Source organism: Nerophis ophidion, linkage group LG09 (genome assembly GCF_033978795.1).
Source record: "Nerophis ophidion isolate RoL-2023_Sa linkage group LG09, RoL_Noph_v1.0, whole genome shotgun sequence".
Classification (NCBI taxonomy): Eukaryota; Metazoa; Chordata; class Actinopteri; order Syngnathiformes; family Syngnathidae; genus Nerophis; species Nerophis ophidion.
In genome coordinates, this window is record NC_084619.1 from 29525731 (window position 1) to 29540504 (window position 14774).

The window sequence follows — 14774 nt, forward strand, 5'->3', positions numbered from 1 at the left end:
TATCAAGAGTACTAAAACCCTTTTCAACATGAATCTGACAATTAAGTAGGCTAAATAACCTTAAACTTTAATACATGCTCGGATAGGCCTGTATCGGTATCGGATCGGAAGTGCAAAAACCTGGATCGGGACATCCCTACATCAGTGTGTAAAGGATATCATCACATGGGTTCAGGAACACTTCATAAAACCACTGTCAGTAACTAAAGTTGGTCGCTACATCTGTGAGTGCAAGTTAAAACTCTACTATGCAAAACCAAACCCATTTATCAACAATATCCTGAAACGCCGCCGGCTTGGCTGGGCCCGAGCTCACCTAAGATGTACTGATGCTAAGTGAAAAGGTGTTCTGTGGTCTGACGAGTCCACATTTCAAATTATATTTGGAAACAGAGGACATGGTGTCCTCCAGAACAAGGAGGAAAATAACCATTCTGATTGTTATAGGCGCAAAGTTCAAAAGCCAGCATCTGTGATGGTATGGGGGTGTATTAGTGCCCAAGGCATGGGTAACTTACACATCTGTGAAGGCACTATTAATGCGGAAAGGTCCATACAGTTTTTGGAGCAACATATGTTGTCATCTAAGCAACGTTATCATGGACGCCCCTGCTTATTTCAGCAAGACAAGTGTTAGAACAGCGTGGCTTGCTAAAAAAAAGAGTGGGTACTTTCTTGGCCCGCCTGCAGTCCAGACCTGTCTCCCATCGAAAATGTGTGGCGCATTATGAAGCGTAAAATACGACAGCAGAGACCCCGGATTGTTGAACGACTGAAGCTCTACATAAAACAAAAATGGGAAAGAATTCCACTTTTAAAGCTTCAACAGTTAGTTTCCTCAGTTCCCAAATGTTTATTGAGTGTTGTTAAAAGAAAAGGTGATGTAACACAGTAATGAACATGTTCTTTCCCAACTACTTTGGCACGTTTTGCAGCCATGAAATTCTAAGTTAATTACTTTTTGCAAAAAAAAAATAAAGTTTATGAGTTTGAACATCAAATATCTTGTCTTTGTAGTGCATTCAACTGAATATGGGTTGGAAAGGATTTGCAAATCATTGTATTCCGTTTATATTTACATTACACAATTTCCCAACTCAAATGGAAACGGGGTTTGTATATACACACAGCATATTATGTGGTGCACTTGTTCTCCTTTAAGGTAATGGTCCTATTTGTGGTCTGTGTATTTGAGTATTATTGCCCAACCTCTACAAAGCTCACGTTCCAACTCAATCACTGACTATAGGGCTTGAAAAACCACATCAGTGTTGGCGTTAATGCACTTTGTGTGTCTTTTTACGCATTAAAATCAGAAAGGATAAACATTTCCGGAAGTCCAGGCGTCCCCGGGACGTAAACTCCGGTTTATTTATTTTGTTTTCGGTTATCCCTTTCCGCCAGTGTGTTGTTTTGTTTATATTTACTGAGTCAAATTTCCCCCCCCGTTTATTGGGTTATTGGTCGATTTCAAAATAATGAACTTTGAGGTACAATTTCTTACATTTTGATTCGTCGAAAGTTTTATCAATCACAAACATTGCATTTCCGATACAAGACCCCCGCGTGTTACTGTTTTCTTCACGGCGAGCAATAAACCCAGGAAGCAAAACTTCAATGAAAAGTGGCTTCAGGAGCCACTTTTCAGCAAATGGCTCACTTATAAAGATGGAATGATGTTTTGCACGCCATGTAAGCGGGCTAAGAAAAAGAGCACCTTTACGACTAGGTGCACTGATTTTCAAAGATGCAGCCTCACTAGACACCAAGAAACATCTTGTTACACCTTGCCTGCTTGTCAACTCCAGGACTGTGGTCGAGGAGCGCTGAGGAGACGGTCCTTCCAGGGTCGATGTATTGTTGTCACTCACCCCACATATTTCCATTCTTTAAACGGAACACACAGCTTATGGCCATCACAAAGCCAGAGATGAAATGTTAGAGGCTTTGAGTGCCACTGTATTAAATGACAATGAAACTAACTTGCAAAATTCTAAGTTTGTTGGCATTATTTGCCATGAAAGTGTAGATGTGGCGGTTTTTAAGCGACTGAGGATCTATATAAAGGTGAGAATAATCAATTAAATGTGGCATATGCATGTATGCCCTGGCACACGATTATTATCATTTCATGACCGAAGCAAACAACTTTTTCCACTTTTATACTGACATAAATACACCTACAACTTATTAAATACAAATATAGAAAAAAATACTAGCAGCAGTAAAGTTTAGATCCGTGAAGGAAAAAAGAAAGGGAATAAATGTTTATAACTGAATACATATGAATAAAAATGTGTTATCTTTTGTATTTTTTTGTATGAATTAAGTAACGTTTATGGCAACCTTTTTCCAAAACACAATATCGAATGTGAAATATAACAGGATAATGCAAACATTTATCATTTGTTTTCAAAATGGTTACAAAATAATGTGACCCCAAAAAATGTACTGCGGGACCCGATTTTTATGACTTGATGTGGTTCCTGGGACCCCATTTTGAAAATACCTAGCGCCAACACTGCACATGATTATGCAATTCATTATGGGGGCTACTTATTGAATAAAAGCTTTATATACAGTGTGAAAGCGAGCAACAAACTGGATTAAAATGGATGGCACAAATACAAAAACCATTGGACCTTGCACAGACAATAAATAATAAACAAGTAAATGAGCCATTCAGAGTCCAGCAAGACCCACAATGCAATGTGTTTCCACGTCACACTTGCACGCCCTATATATTGGGTCGGGAACCTTTTTGGCTGAGAGAGCCAAGAATCCAAATATTTTAAAATGTTTTTCCGTAAGAGCCATAAAAAAAATTGTCATCACTGAACAACTAAATGTGTGCCTTTTTTAAGTAAGACCAACATTTCTAGAGTATTATAGGTCTCTTATTCTTTGTAATAACATTGTTATTCTGAAGCTAACTGTGGAGGGGGCGTGGCCTGCGGGCCTGCAGCGAAGCAGGGTGTTGTCAGGATCGGCCTCGAAATTAGCGACAGATGCGTAGATGGCCCACCTTTGCCTTGTTATCTAATCACCTGTCGCTCTGTTGTAAGCAGCAGCCAGGAGGCGAGACGGGGTTGGGGCTGGAGCCAGAGCGCGAGCGAGAACGAAAAAGGAAAAGACAATTGCTAGGAAGCAACTGAGAGACTTATTGAAAAATAAAACAATATTGTAACCCTGAAACAGGCTCTCTTGTCGGTGCTTGGTGGTCTGAAGAACCCCCAGGGGGGCAAGCCCCACACTAACCAATAATAAATACATAACTTCTTACCATTAACGCAACTTCTTGAACAGGTGCGGTAGAAACGGATAAATGGATTCAAAATACATGAGAATTTTTGATATTTTGAGCGTTATTTTTAACACTGTGATTACAAGTGGAATTATTCATTACTTATCGTGTTACGCAATGTCACCTCAGATTTATCTGAGAGCCAGATGCAGTCATCAAAAGAGCCACATCTGGCTCTAGAGCCATAGGTTCCCTACTCCTGCCCTATATTGTACAACCTTGCTGTCAATTCCAATAACGGTTGAAGTTGTATTCCACATACTGTATGTATGTGCTTCATTCTACCCACAGACCCTGAGGCAGGCTAAGGTGAACACTATTTCATCTTCACTGGCACTCCACTCACAAAGGGCCTCCTTTTGTGTGCGATCTTGGCCACTTCTCACACACTCTGCAATGTGATTGCGTACAAAATGCTTATAATGCTGAAGATAATTGTGAGACCTGAGAGTAAGTGGTTTTGCTTTTTTACAACAAAAGTCCTTTACCATCCCTATTTTGGTTTAAAAGTTAATTTAATTGTGTTAGGAGTGTATGTGTATTGATGCATGTTTGTCTTTACTCTTATTTGCAAGGCATGCAAGTCATATTAGTGTTTATAAAAAAAAGTTGCCAAAAAATGACTTGAATTTAATCCAAGATAGCAATAGTAAAGGACTTTTTTTGTAAAAAAATATATATATTTTATATAAATATAAAAATGTATATATGCATTAATATAAATATAAACATTTGCTGTTATCTATATACATATATATGTATATATATATATATATATATATATATACATATATATACACATACATACAGACATACACATGTATATATTCACACACTAGGGCCAATTTCCAGTAATGCATAAAATGACCAAAATACTGTACATATTGTTATGAATGTGTCTGTTACTACATCATATATATACTTGCAGCATGTACGTAACAGGATGTTGGAAGGTTTTCAAGGCATTTAGAGGGCTTTGAAGGCTCCAATAGTGACTCCCACTAGCTGCATCTTTCAAGCGTTTTTTTATCATCTTTAAAATCCTAAACACTAAAATACATGTGTGTTCTTGTCTCTTATAGTGATTGTGAACAATAGGGAACATCCCCCAACAAAAAAATGCAGTTCTCCTTTAAAAGACACTTCAAAATGTGATTTTGGTTACCAGACAAGCTGTCATAACAATAGAGCTGCAGCTATAACTTATTTTAGTAATTGAGTAATCTGTTCAATATTTTGTTCGATTCATTAATTAATTGGATAAAACAACTTTATAGCTTCAATGCTTATTTTACTGACAAAATGTTTTCTGCTTACCATAACTTCAATTATTAAATTTTTTTGCAAAATACACATCAACAACAAAATTGCACTTTAAACGTGTGCATTCTAAAAAAAATTAAAAGTAAATATATATGAATTAATACGGTAGTTACATATACACTCATGTGCACTTTATTGCAGCGGTTGTACGGAAATTACATAAGTCTGTATTATAAAGGGTAACCGCATCTTTTTTGGAACTAACCACTCCACTGACACATGCCTTCTCTATATGACCGACCACATCAAACATGAGGTGGACGCGGGCAAATACTGCGGCATGGTCATGCTGGACATTCAGAAGGCCTTTGACACCGTTAACCACGCTATACTGTTGGATAAGCTCAGAGCAATCGGATTTGATAAAACCTCATTGAGCTGGATGCAATCTTACTTGGAGGGGAGGAAACAGGTGGTAGAGGTAAACCGCACCGTGTCCCCTCCCCTCTCAGTAAGCTGTGGAGTCCCCCAAGGCAGTATACTAGGACCTTTACTGTTCCTAATATACGTAAATGACATGCCATCAGCATGCAACTGTGAATGGTTCCTGTTTGCGGATGACTCGGCTCTGCTGGTATCCGGCAAGGACAAGTCACAGGTGGAACACATCCTCAGTGCTGAACTCCTTAATATTTGCACCTGGCTCACTGACAACAAGCTATCCATGCACTTAGGTAAAACGGAATCCATCCTATTTGGGTCCCATATCAACCTTAAGAAAGTCAGTGACTTCACTATAAAAGTGGGTGACATTGTTATCACCAGGAAAGATGAGATCACCTACCTAGGTTCCATTCTAGAGGCTAATCTTTCCTGTGATAAAATGGCAACCAAGGTAATCAAAAATGTCAACCAAAGAACGAGATTCCTATACAGAATCTCCTCTCTGGTCAGCAAAAGCACCTTGAAGATTCTAGCGGGAACTCTCATTCAACCCTTTTTCGATTATGCTTGCACCTCCTGGTACCCTAGCACCTCCAAAACCCTCAAATCTAGACTCCAAACATCCCAAAATAAGCTAGTCCGGTTACTTTTAGACCTTCACCCCAGATCACACCTCAGTCCAACCCACTTCTCCAAAGTGGGCTGGCTCAGGGTGGAGGACAGAGTAAAACAACTTGCACTGAGCCTAGTCTATAAAATCCGCTACACCTCCCTGATACCGAAGTACATGTCAAACTACTTCTTTAACGTAAATGACCGCCATAACCACAACACCGGGGGGAGCTCCACAGACCACGTTAAACCCAGATTCCTATCTAACAAAGGTCTTTACTCATTCTCTTTTATGCCACATCAATGTGGAATGCACTCCCAACAGGTGTAAAAGTAAGTGCATCTCTATATTCCTTCAAAACCGCTCTAAAACAACACCTCCAGGCAACTTCAACACTTTACTAATACCCTCCTCGATTCACATCCTATCTCTCCGGATTATAAATAACCTAATGTAAATAATCAAATGTACTTCAATGTATTTTCTTGCTCTTATGCTATCTGAACTCACTATGTTCTCTGCTCGCTGTACATATCCTACTAAGTAAGACCTACACTGTTTCAATGTCCATTTCTCTGTTAAAGCAATTGTTGATGACTGAAGTACTGATATCAACCAAAGCTCCTCATCCCACCCCCCGGATTGTAAATAATGTAAATAATTCAATGTATATACTATGATGATTAACCTATGTGATGACTGTATTATGCTGATAGTATATATTTGTACCATGAATTCATTAACGTGGACCCTGACTTAAACAAGTTGAAAAACTCATTCGGGTGTTACCATTTAGTGGTCAATTGTACGGAATATGTACTGAACTGTGCAATTTACTAATAAAAGTATCAATCAGTCAATCAATCAATCAATCAATGAAATTCTGTCTATCATCCACAATTCGCTTATGAAATGCTCTAAAAACATCTAAAAACCTCCATCGACGAATCATATATACGCTGTAAGTATATATGTAATGTCGTAACAATGATATGTAATATTTACCTATTTTGTATATCTTAGGCATATGACGGCAGACTAATTTCACAGACGCATCACAACATTCACTTTTTCTTACAACAACTACTACTACTAATCATAGCATACTTCATGAGAGCCAACAGGGAATACTTAGGGAAATAAGATGACCTAAAAGGTACAAATTAATTTAAAAAGGCACTATACTGCCTTTGAAAAATACAGGGTACATTTTCTTTCCACCCAAATGTTGCTGTGCATACCCGAGGCACGCGTTGAGTGTGTCAACACGCACACAAAGTGCATAAAAGCAGAAACAGTGTGGAGAGGATGAATGGCAAAAACGGCAAATCTACTGATTAATAAAGAGGGTGCGTAAAGCGCAATATGGAGGTATTTGGGCTTTAAAACTAACCATAAAAGTGATACTTTGAAAACGGAAGTGCCGCGCTGCTTTAAAACATGACTCGCCAAAGGTGGCGATTAGTATTACCAACTTTGCTTTAATGTCGGTGGTGGCGGGTGCCTTCTTGTACGCCGTGGCTTATATGGGCAGCGGGCTAAGAGTGAGGGCCGCAAACAGACTGGACAAGCTGGTGGAGAAGGCCAGTAACGTGGTGGGAGTGGAGCTGTATCTGGCGGTGGTGTCAGAGAGGAGAAGTCTAGAAAAACTCCTAGCCATTATGGACAACAGCTCCCACCCACTGCACTCGGACCTTGCGGTGAGAATGAGCACGTACACTGGAAGGCTCAGACTCACAAAATGTAACACGGAACGACACAGGAGGTCCTTCAGCCATCAGACTGTATAATGCATATGTTCCTTCTTGACTGCACTTAAATGTAGAATATATGTAGAATATATTTATATTATTCATATATTATATATACTGTATAATATATGTTATATATTATTTATTATTGTCTATTGTGAGCGAACTGTGGTGCTGAATTTCCCCCAGGGATCAATAAAGTACTTTCTAATCTATTCTTAGCTAAATATCCAAATAACAAACATTCAAATATACACAAGGAGTATAAAGAGCAACGGATAATATTGTTAACAAGCTCCCCTGTTGTGTCCATACAGATACGTGGACACGTGCATACAGCTGGTTGGCCCTTTGCCAATGATCAAAACCGCCTACGAAGTGTAAACTATCCATCCATCCATTAATTTTGTACCGCTTGTCCCTTTGGCGTCGCGGGGGCTCGCTGGCGCCTGTCTCAGCTGCATTAGGGCGGTAGGCGGGGTACACCCTGGACAAGTCGCCACCTCATCGCAGGGCCAACACAGATAAATAGACAGCATTCACACTCACATTCACACACTAGGGCGAATTTAGTATTGCCAATCAACTTATCCCCAGGTGCATGTCTTTGGAGATGGGAGGAAGCCGGAGTACCTGGAGGGAACCCACGCAGTCACGGGGAGAACATGCAAACTACACACAGAAAGGTCCCGAGCCCGGGATTGAACCCAGAACTGCTCAGGACCTTCGTATTGTGAGGCAGACGCACAAACTCCTCTGCCACCGTGCTGCCAAGTGTAAACTAATGCAAGTGAAATGACTGAATGTTTTAGCAAATTCCTACAATTTGTGTTTCATCTTTAACAATGTGTGTTTTACCTGCTACACGTCTTATCTAGGTAGTTTTAGCCTTGTTATTGATTTTAGTAGATTGTATTTGTCTTACAGCACAGACCAAGAGTGGCAACAATAATCATGAAGCATGAAACTCAAAAAGTGCAGTTCCCCTTTAATTTGAATTAATTATTCCTAACCTATTGGTACCGTTTTTTGTGTGTTTGGGATCTGCACAAGTCCCAGAAATCTAACCATGGCAGAGATATTCATAAAACAATTGTGCCTTCATTTTATACCTCCTTTAAACAAGTAATTTGGAATTTGCCCAATTCGTGACATTTCTCCCAAACGTGACATCAGCAAAGATCTCCATATATGGTAGAGCTAAAAAAAAACGGTACACAAAAATTTCGGTTCGGTACGTACCTCGGTTTAGAGGTCACGGTTCGGTTCATTTTCGGTACAGTAAGAAAACAAAAAAATATAAATTTTTTGGTTATTTATTTACCAAATTTGTAAACAATGTCTTTATCCTTTTAACATTGGGAACACTATAATAATTCTGCCCAAGTTAATCCACATTAAACTGCCTCAAGTTGTTGCTTTGATTAAATAAAATGACAAAACCTTTCGTCTACACATAAAAAGTGCAACATTAAACAGTTTCAAGTCAACTCATCATGCTTAATTTATTACAGCATTTGGGAAGCCTGCAGTTGACTTTTATTATGTAAATGTTATATTTTTGTCAACATGTGATAGCAGGGACCCTGCCATTCAAAACTAGGCTGCTACATTACTAATGATTAATATAACTATAGCTGAAAAAATAGTACAATAGCAATAGGAGAGAATATTCATCCCTGAACACCATGGACTTCATGTTAGTTAATGTAAAATAACAGACAGACAGGGCTTTGCTGCCCCTAACACAAGCACGCACACACACACACACACAGCAAAATGAGCTAACGTTACGGTAAAAGCTAATTAGCCTTCACCTCAAGCCAGAACTGCGAGCAAACTGAGCTGCAGTTTAAGTTACTAGAAGGTCAACGGGTTCATAGTGATGCTAGAAGTAGTTGTGACTTGGAAGTTTTTAGTATAATTTGGGGAGAGTACGCTGTCCGCTGCTAAACACATATCTGCTCCATGCTGAAGCACTGACTACATCGCTCTGAAGACGCACTGCTGATTGGCTTTGCATGTAACCAATCAGATGGTTGTGTGGGCGGGACAATGCTGGGTGCTCAGACATAGACAGAAAGCAGATCAGCTTGTTAAGACTTTAGCTTACAAACTCGTTCGATACACCTCCGAACCGGACCGAAACCCTCGTACCGAAACGGTTCAATAGAAATACACATACCGTTATACCCCTGGGTAGAGCAAAAAAGATTTGCACGAGTCCTTCATTGTCGTCCAACACTGTGGTCAATAAGCTTCTTCTTTTTCTTTATCCAATTGTTGTTTTGAGGGACTGGCTTGTACATGCACGTGCATCCTCCGCTGTTGCCGTTTTGAATACAAAGAGGCGTATAGTTCTAATCTGTCAGTAGAATCCAAATGGAAGCGCTAAAAACTACAACATGGCTGGCATTAAGAAATCGGCTTAAAGACGTTCTGTAAAACAATCTATGCAGAGTGTTGACCAAAAACACACAATTATATGTTATGTCGACCACAAGGAAGGGTTTTAAATGTAGAAAAAAAAATTATAGCATGATCCCTTTCAATTTTGGCCACACCATCAAATCTCATCTGTTACACTCATTCAAAGCAACAAAATAGAAATCCAGATTTTTTTCGATTGAATTAATCAATTAATTGCAAGTTAAATACTACCATAAATGAAGTATTACTGATATGACCAGTGCACTGAAATGTCGGAAGACATACACTCATGTAATATGGATCATGTTATGGTAATACTACACGAAAGATAATAATAACAATAAAAAAATAATAATATTAAACAGAAATAGAAAAATATATTTATTCCATCAATGACAATCGTACATGGTTTTTCAAATATGTATCTATATATTTGATATATTTTGAAGTTAATCATTTTTGCCTGTAAGTATGCTAATACTGTAGATTAAAAAATTACTGTTGCTTTTTGTTGCTAGCCTGATATCACATTCTCCATTCTAATCAATAAAATTATATTTACTTTAGGTTTCACTAATTAAAAATCTTACTAGACTTAAAAAAAAATCCTTATGAAGATTACATTTTTTTGTCGATCTAGTAGGTTTTCTAATTTCAGGGATCAAATTAAGTGGTTGATTACATAATGCACCAAATTGTATTCGTAAAAAAAGTGCAGCAATCGCATTTTTTAAAACATTTTGAAATATACTCTTCATACGGCATCAAAAAACGAAAGTGGGCAGTAAACAACATTGTTATTTCGACCTCAAGCCGTCATCAAAAACCAACGTGAGAAAACGGAACAACTATCGACAAAAAGGCGACAACTGTGGCTGCCAACAGTGCGGACCTAACAGTGAAATGCATTTGAATTCTTTATCTAAACAAATCCCTTTGTAGCCCAACATTTGTTAGTGGTGGAAAGTAAAAAATCTAATTGTGATTTTTCACTCCCAAATTGTGATTGTGATTCGATTTGCGATTTTTATATTTTATACATGTGAATGCATAAAATTGCTAAAGCAACAGATGAAAGAAGACATGTTACTTGTAGACTGTCGATAAACACATTCTTATCTCAAGGCGCCACACATAAGAACAATATGTAACAATCTACTGTACTTTCAAAATTCTGTGGCTTCATGCAGACAGACTCAGCGCTTTTGTCCACATCCTACTGCTAAAGTGAAGAAATCAATAAAAAATGTACAGTATTTACAATATAATGCAATTATAATATAAAATAATGGAAGTAACCATGTAAAATGATATGAACTTCTAGTTTTCATTACCGTAGAATTGTTTACCTCTGAACGGTAACCAACTTTTAGTTATCTTTATATCACCAAATAAACAAAAATATGGAATGGACTTTTATTTCTGTCAGCAAAAAAATGTATAAATATTAATCATCTTAAAGTGCATTTTTTTCCCCAGTTGGAAACATTAGGTCGAATTGTGGATGACCTGAAAAGAGGGCACACTGCGTTCAGTTAGTTCTAATGTAATATACACACGCTTAGGTACCAAGAATCGTTGCAGAGAGTGAGACCTATTTTCCCTGTTTGAAGCAAGAGACAAAAAATAAAAACACACACACAGTAATTTATTGATGTTGGTCATCCGGGCAATATTGCCTAGAACTAAATTCTCCAATACTTTCATAAATATTGTAACACACGTTTTTATTTCTTGATCAAATACTAGTAGTTTGAAATGACACTACATACACTACATATTACTCCGACCAACATTGTAATTTGAATAATGTTTTTCTTTTTAGCCCAGATAAAAAAAATAAAATGTATGGAATAATTTTCAAATATTAATCAAGTGAAACATTGAGAAGACTATAGCTTTAGTAAGTCAAATGGATAAATGCCAGCTTTTTCATTCACACATCTTGGAGTGAGGAACTGCTTTAGTCATCAGTCTTCGCTGTGCTTCTAATCATACATAGTATCACTTTCAGTGTTCGAAAAATTACTTCTAAAAAGTAAGTAATTCTCGCTACTGTCCCAAATAATTTATTTAATTACTCTTAATGAAACTCGGGAAAGTAATTAATGCGTTACTTGAAAAAAACAAAAACATTAACATATCTGGCCAATGCAGGTGAGAGACATTTCATATTAGAGCAGTGTGCGTGTGAGTGTGTGCCTTTAAAAGACGGTGCCTGTTGCCAAGTGAGGTGTAATATAGTAATGATTATATATAATATATTACAAACCCAAATTTATTTTAAACAGGCTACAAGTGCACAGGGCCACTAATGTAGTTCAATTTTAATGCCAGGAAGATTGTCACAGCGCGGGTTCGAACCCACAATCCTCCCTCAACAAGATCCTACACTCTGGCGGCATTACAGGAAGCGCCCCGCACGAGCCGAGCGCTTCACAGCCGTGCTTTTCCGCTGATGCAGGCTGTCAGCAGTCAGCGCACCTGGAGTAAATCCGGAGGACAGCATAAAGATCAGTCACTCCTTGGAACCTACACCGGAACGTCGTTAACTCTCTGTAGTAAGCATTACGTCTATGACTTCGCTCTCGTTGTCCACGTTATTGTCCTCCCTGTCCCTTTTTGTCTTGTTGACTCATGTCCCTTGTCTCCCTCACAGTGCCCGCCATGTTCTGTGTGCTCGAGCTTTGTACCTCGATCTCCATCCGGATTTTGGACTGCCTCCCTCGATCTTCGACCCCTGCCTGGACACGGTCCTTGTTGCTACTCTCCTGCCCTCGACCTCCTGCCTGTCCCCGGACTTCCTTTGTGCCTCGCCCTCTTGGACTGACGAAGATTTCATCCATCACGCACGTTCAACATCCTCTCGTATTATTTACATGGTTAATTTCACACTTAGTCCTGCAAACAACACGGAGTAGCATACATCTCCCAAACAATCATCAAAGGTTACAATAAACTTGGTAAACTGAGCTTCTTCGTGGTGTCGTCTCCTTCCACCCCTCACGTACATAACAAAGATGAAGAAAAGAAGACAGTTGAGGATATCTGAGTCAGTGACTGATGCCCAGAGTTTGATTTTGTTGCTCCATTTCTTTTTTTCCGCGGCATAGGGGTCTATATTGTCAATCATCTCACACTCTTTATCATGACACTTTACCAAAATAGCATCTAAACCGCTCCGATACCTTAAAGGGGAACATTATCACAATTTCAAAAGGGTTAAAAACAATAAAAATCAGTTCCCAGTGGCTTGTTGTATTTTTTGAAGTTTTTTTCAAAATTTTACCGGTCCGGGAATATCCCTAAAAAAAGCTTTAAAGTGCCTTTTTTTCGCTCTCTGCGAAGACAATGTTCATTTCCCTGTGACGTCATACAGTGCTGCCAATACAAACAACATGGCGGTTACCACAGCAAGATATAGCGACATTAGCTCGGATTCAGACTCGGATTTCAGCGGCTTAAGCGATTCAACAGATTATGCATGTAATGAAACAGATGGTCGGAGTATGGAGGCAGATAGCGAAAACAAAATTGAAGAAGAAATTGAAGGTATCGAGCGAATAGCTATTGACGCTTTTCGGCCATAGCGTGGGTGTACCTAATGAAGTGGCCCATAGCCTTATTAGCATCGCTGGTAGAATGTGTGGACCAAACGATCAGGACTTTTGCATCTTGTGACACTGGAGCAACTTAAATCCGTCGATTGGTAAGTGTTTGTTTCGCATTAAATGTGGGTATCCAGTTTCAAATGTACATACAGCTAGCGTAAATAGCATGTTAGCATCAATTAGCGTAGCATGTTAGCATCGATTAGCTGGCAGTCATGCCATGACCAAATATGTCTGATTAGCACATAAGTCAACAACATCAACAAAACTCACCTTTGTGATTTCGTTGACTTAATCGTTGCAAATGCATCTGCAGGTTATCCATTCATCTCTGTGCCATGTCTGTCTTAGCATCGCCGGTAAAATGTGCAGACACTCTGGCACATTCAATGTGGGTCTGGCGGCAGATTTCTTGCCAGTGGTGCAACTTGAATCCCTCCCTGTTAGTGTTGTTTCACCCTCCGATAACACACCGACGAGGCATGATGTCTCCAAGGTTCCAAAAAATAGTCGAAAAAACGGAAAATAACAGAGCTGAGACCCGGTGTTTGTAATGTGAAAATGAAAATGGCGGGTGTATTACCTCGGCGACGTCACGTTCTGACGTCATCGCTAAAAGACCGATAAACAGAAAGGCGTTTAATTTGCCAAAATTCACCCATTTAGAATTCGGAAATCAGTTAAAAAAATACATGGTCTTTTTCTGCAACATCAAGGTATATATTGACGCTTGCATAGGTTTGGTGATAATGTTACCCTTTAAAAAAGATGAGAGAAGTGTAAAACACATACAAAAGCATTAAGACAAGTACAAAAAAAAATGGAAATAATTGGCCCCATTTGTCCATATTACATCCAGTTCTGGTGCTCACACTTCTGATTTTCCTCAAGCCACTTTTTCAGTTTTGTGGACAAAAGTTCAATGTCCGACTGTGACTTTAACTCCAGGGACAAAGAGTTCCACAAATGTTAGGCCTTCACTGAGAACGCAGACTGACCAAGAGTCGTCCGGCACCTTTTCACTCTACAGCTCCCACCGACTGCAGCTCTAGTCTGCACACCTTCACTACTGTATTTTTGTATTTCTTGACAAATCACATCAGGGGCTAATCCACTTGAAAATTGCTTTTAAAAATGAGAAATGTAAAAAAATGATCAAAACTCATGTTATATTTATATTTGCAATGCGAAAACTACGTCACGTGATTTAAAACAGTATGTTTTTTTTTACATATAGTCTACATTTATTACAAAATATATTTAAAGAAATTATTACATAAGAGGTAAACATGTATCAAATTATTACACAATGCATTCTTACACACCCTTATTTCAAAAAGTGATATGCATTTTATTTA

At 38.7% G+C, this 14774-nt stretch overlaps 1 protein-coding gene across 1 annotated transcript in view; it reads right to left on the reverse strand.

Annotated features, from left to right (window-relative positions):
- vwc2 (von Willebrand factor C domain containing 2) overlaps window positions 1–14774 on the reverse strand; it is a 149339-nt gene that overhangs the window by 81332 nt on the left and 53233 nt on the right. The gene's annotated exons all lie outside the window — the stretch shown is intronic.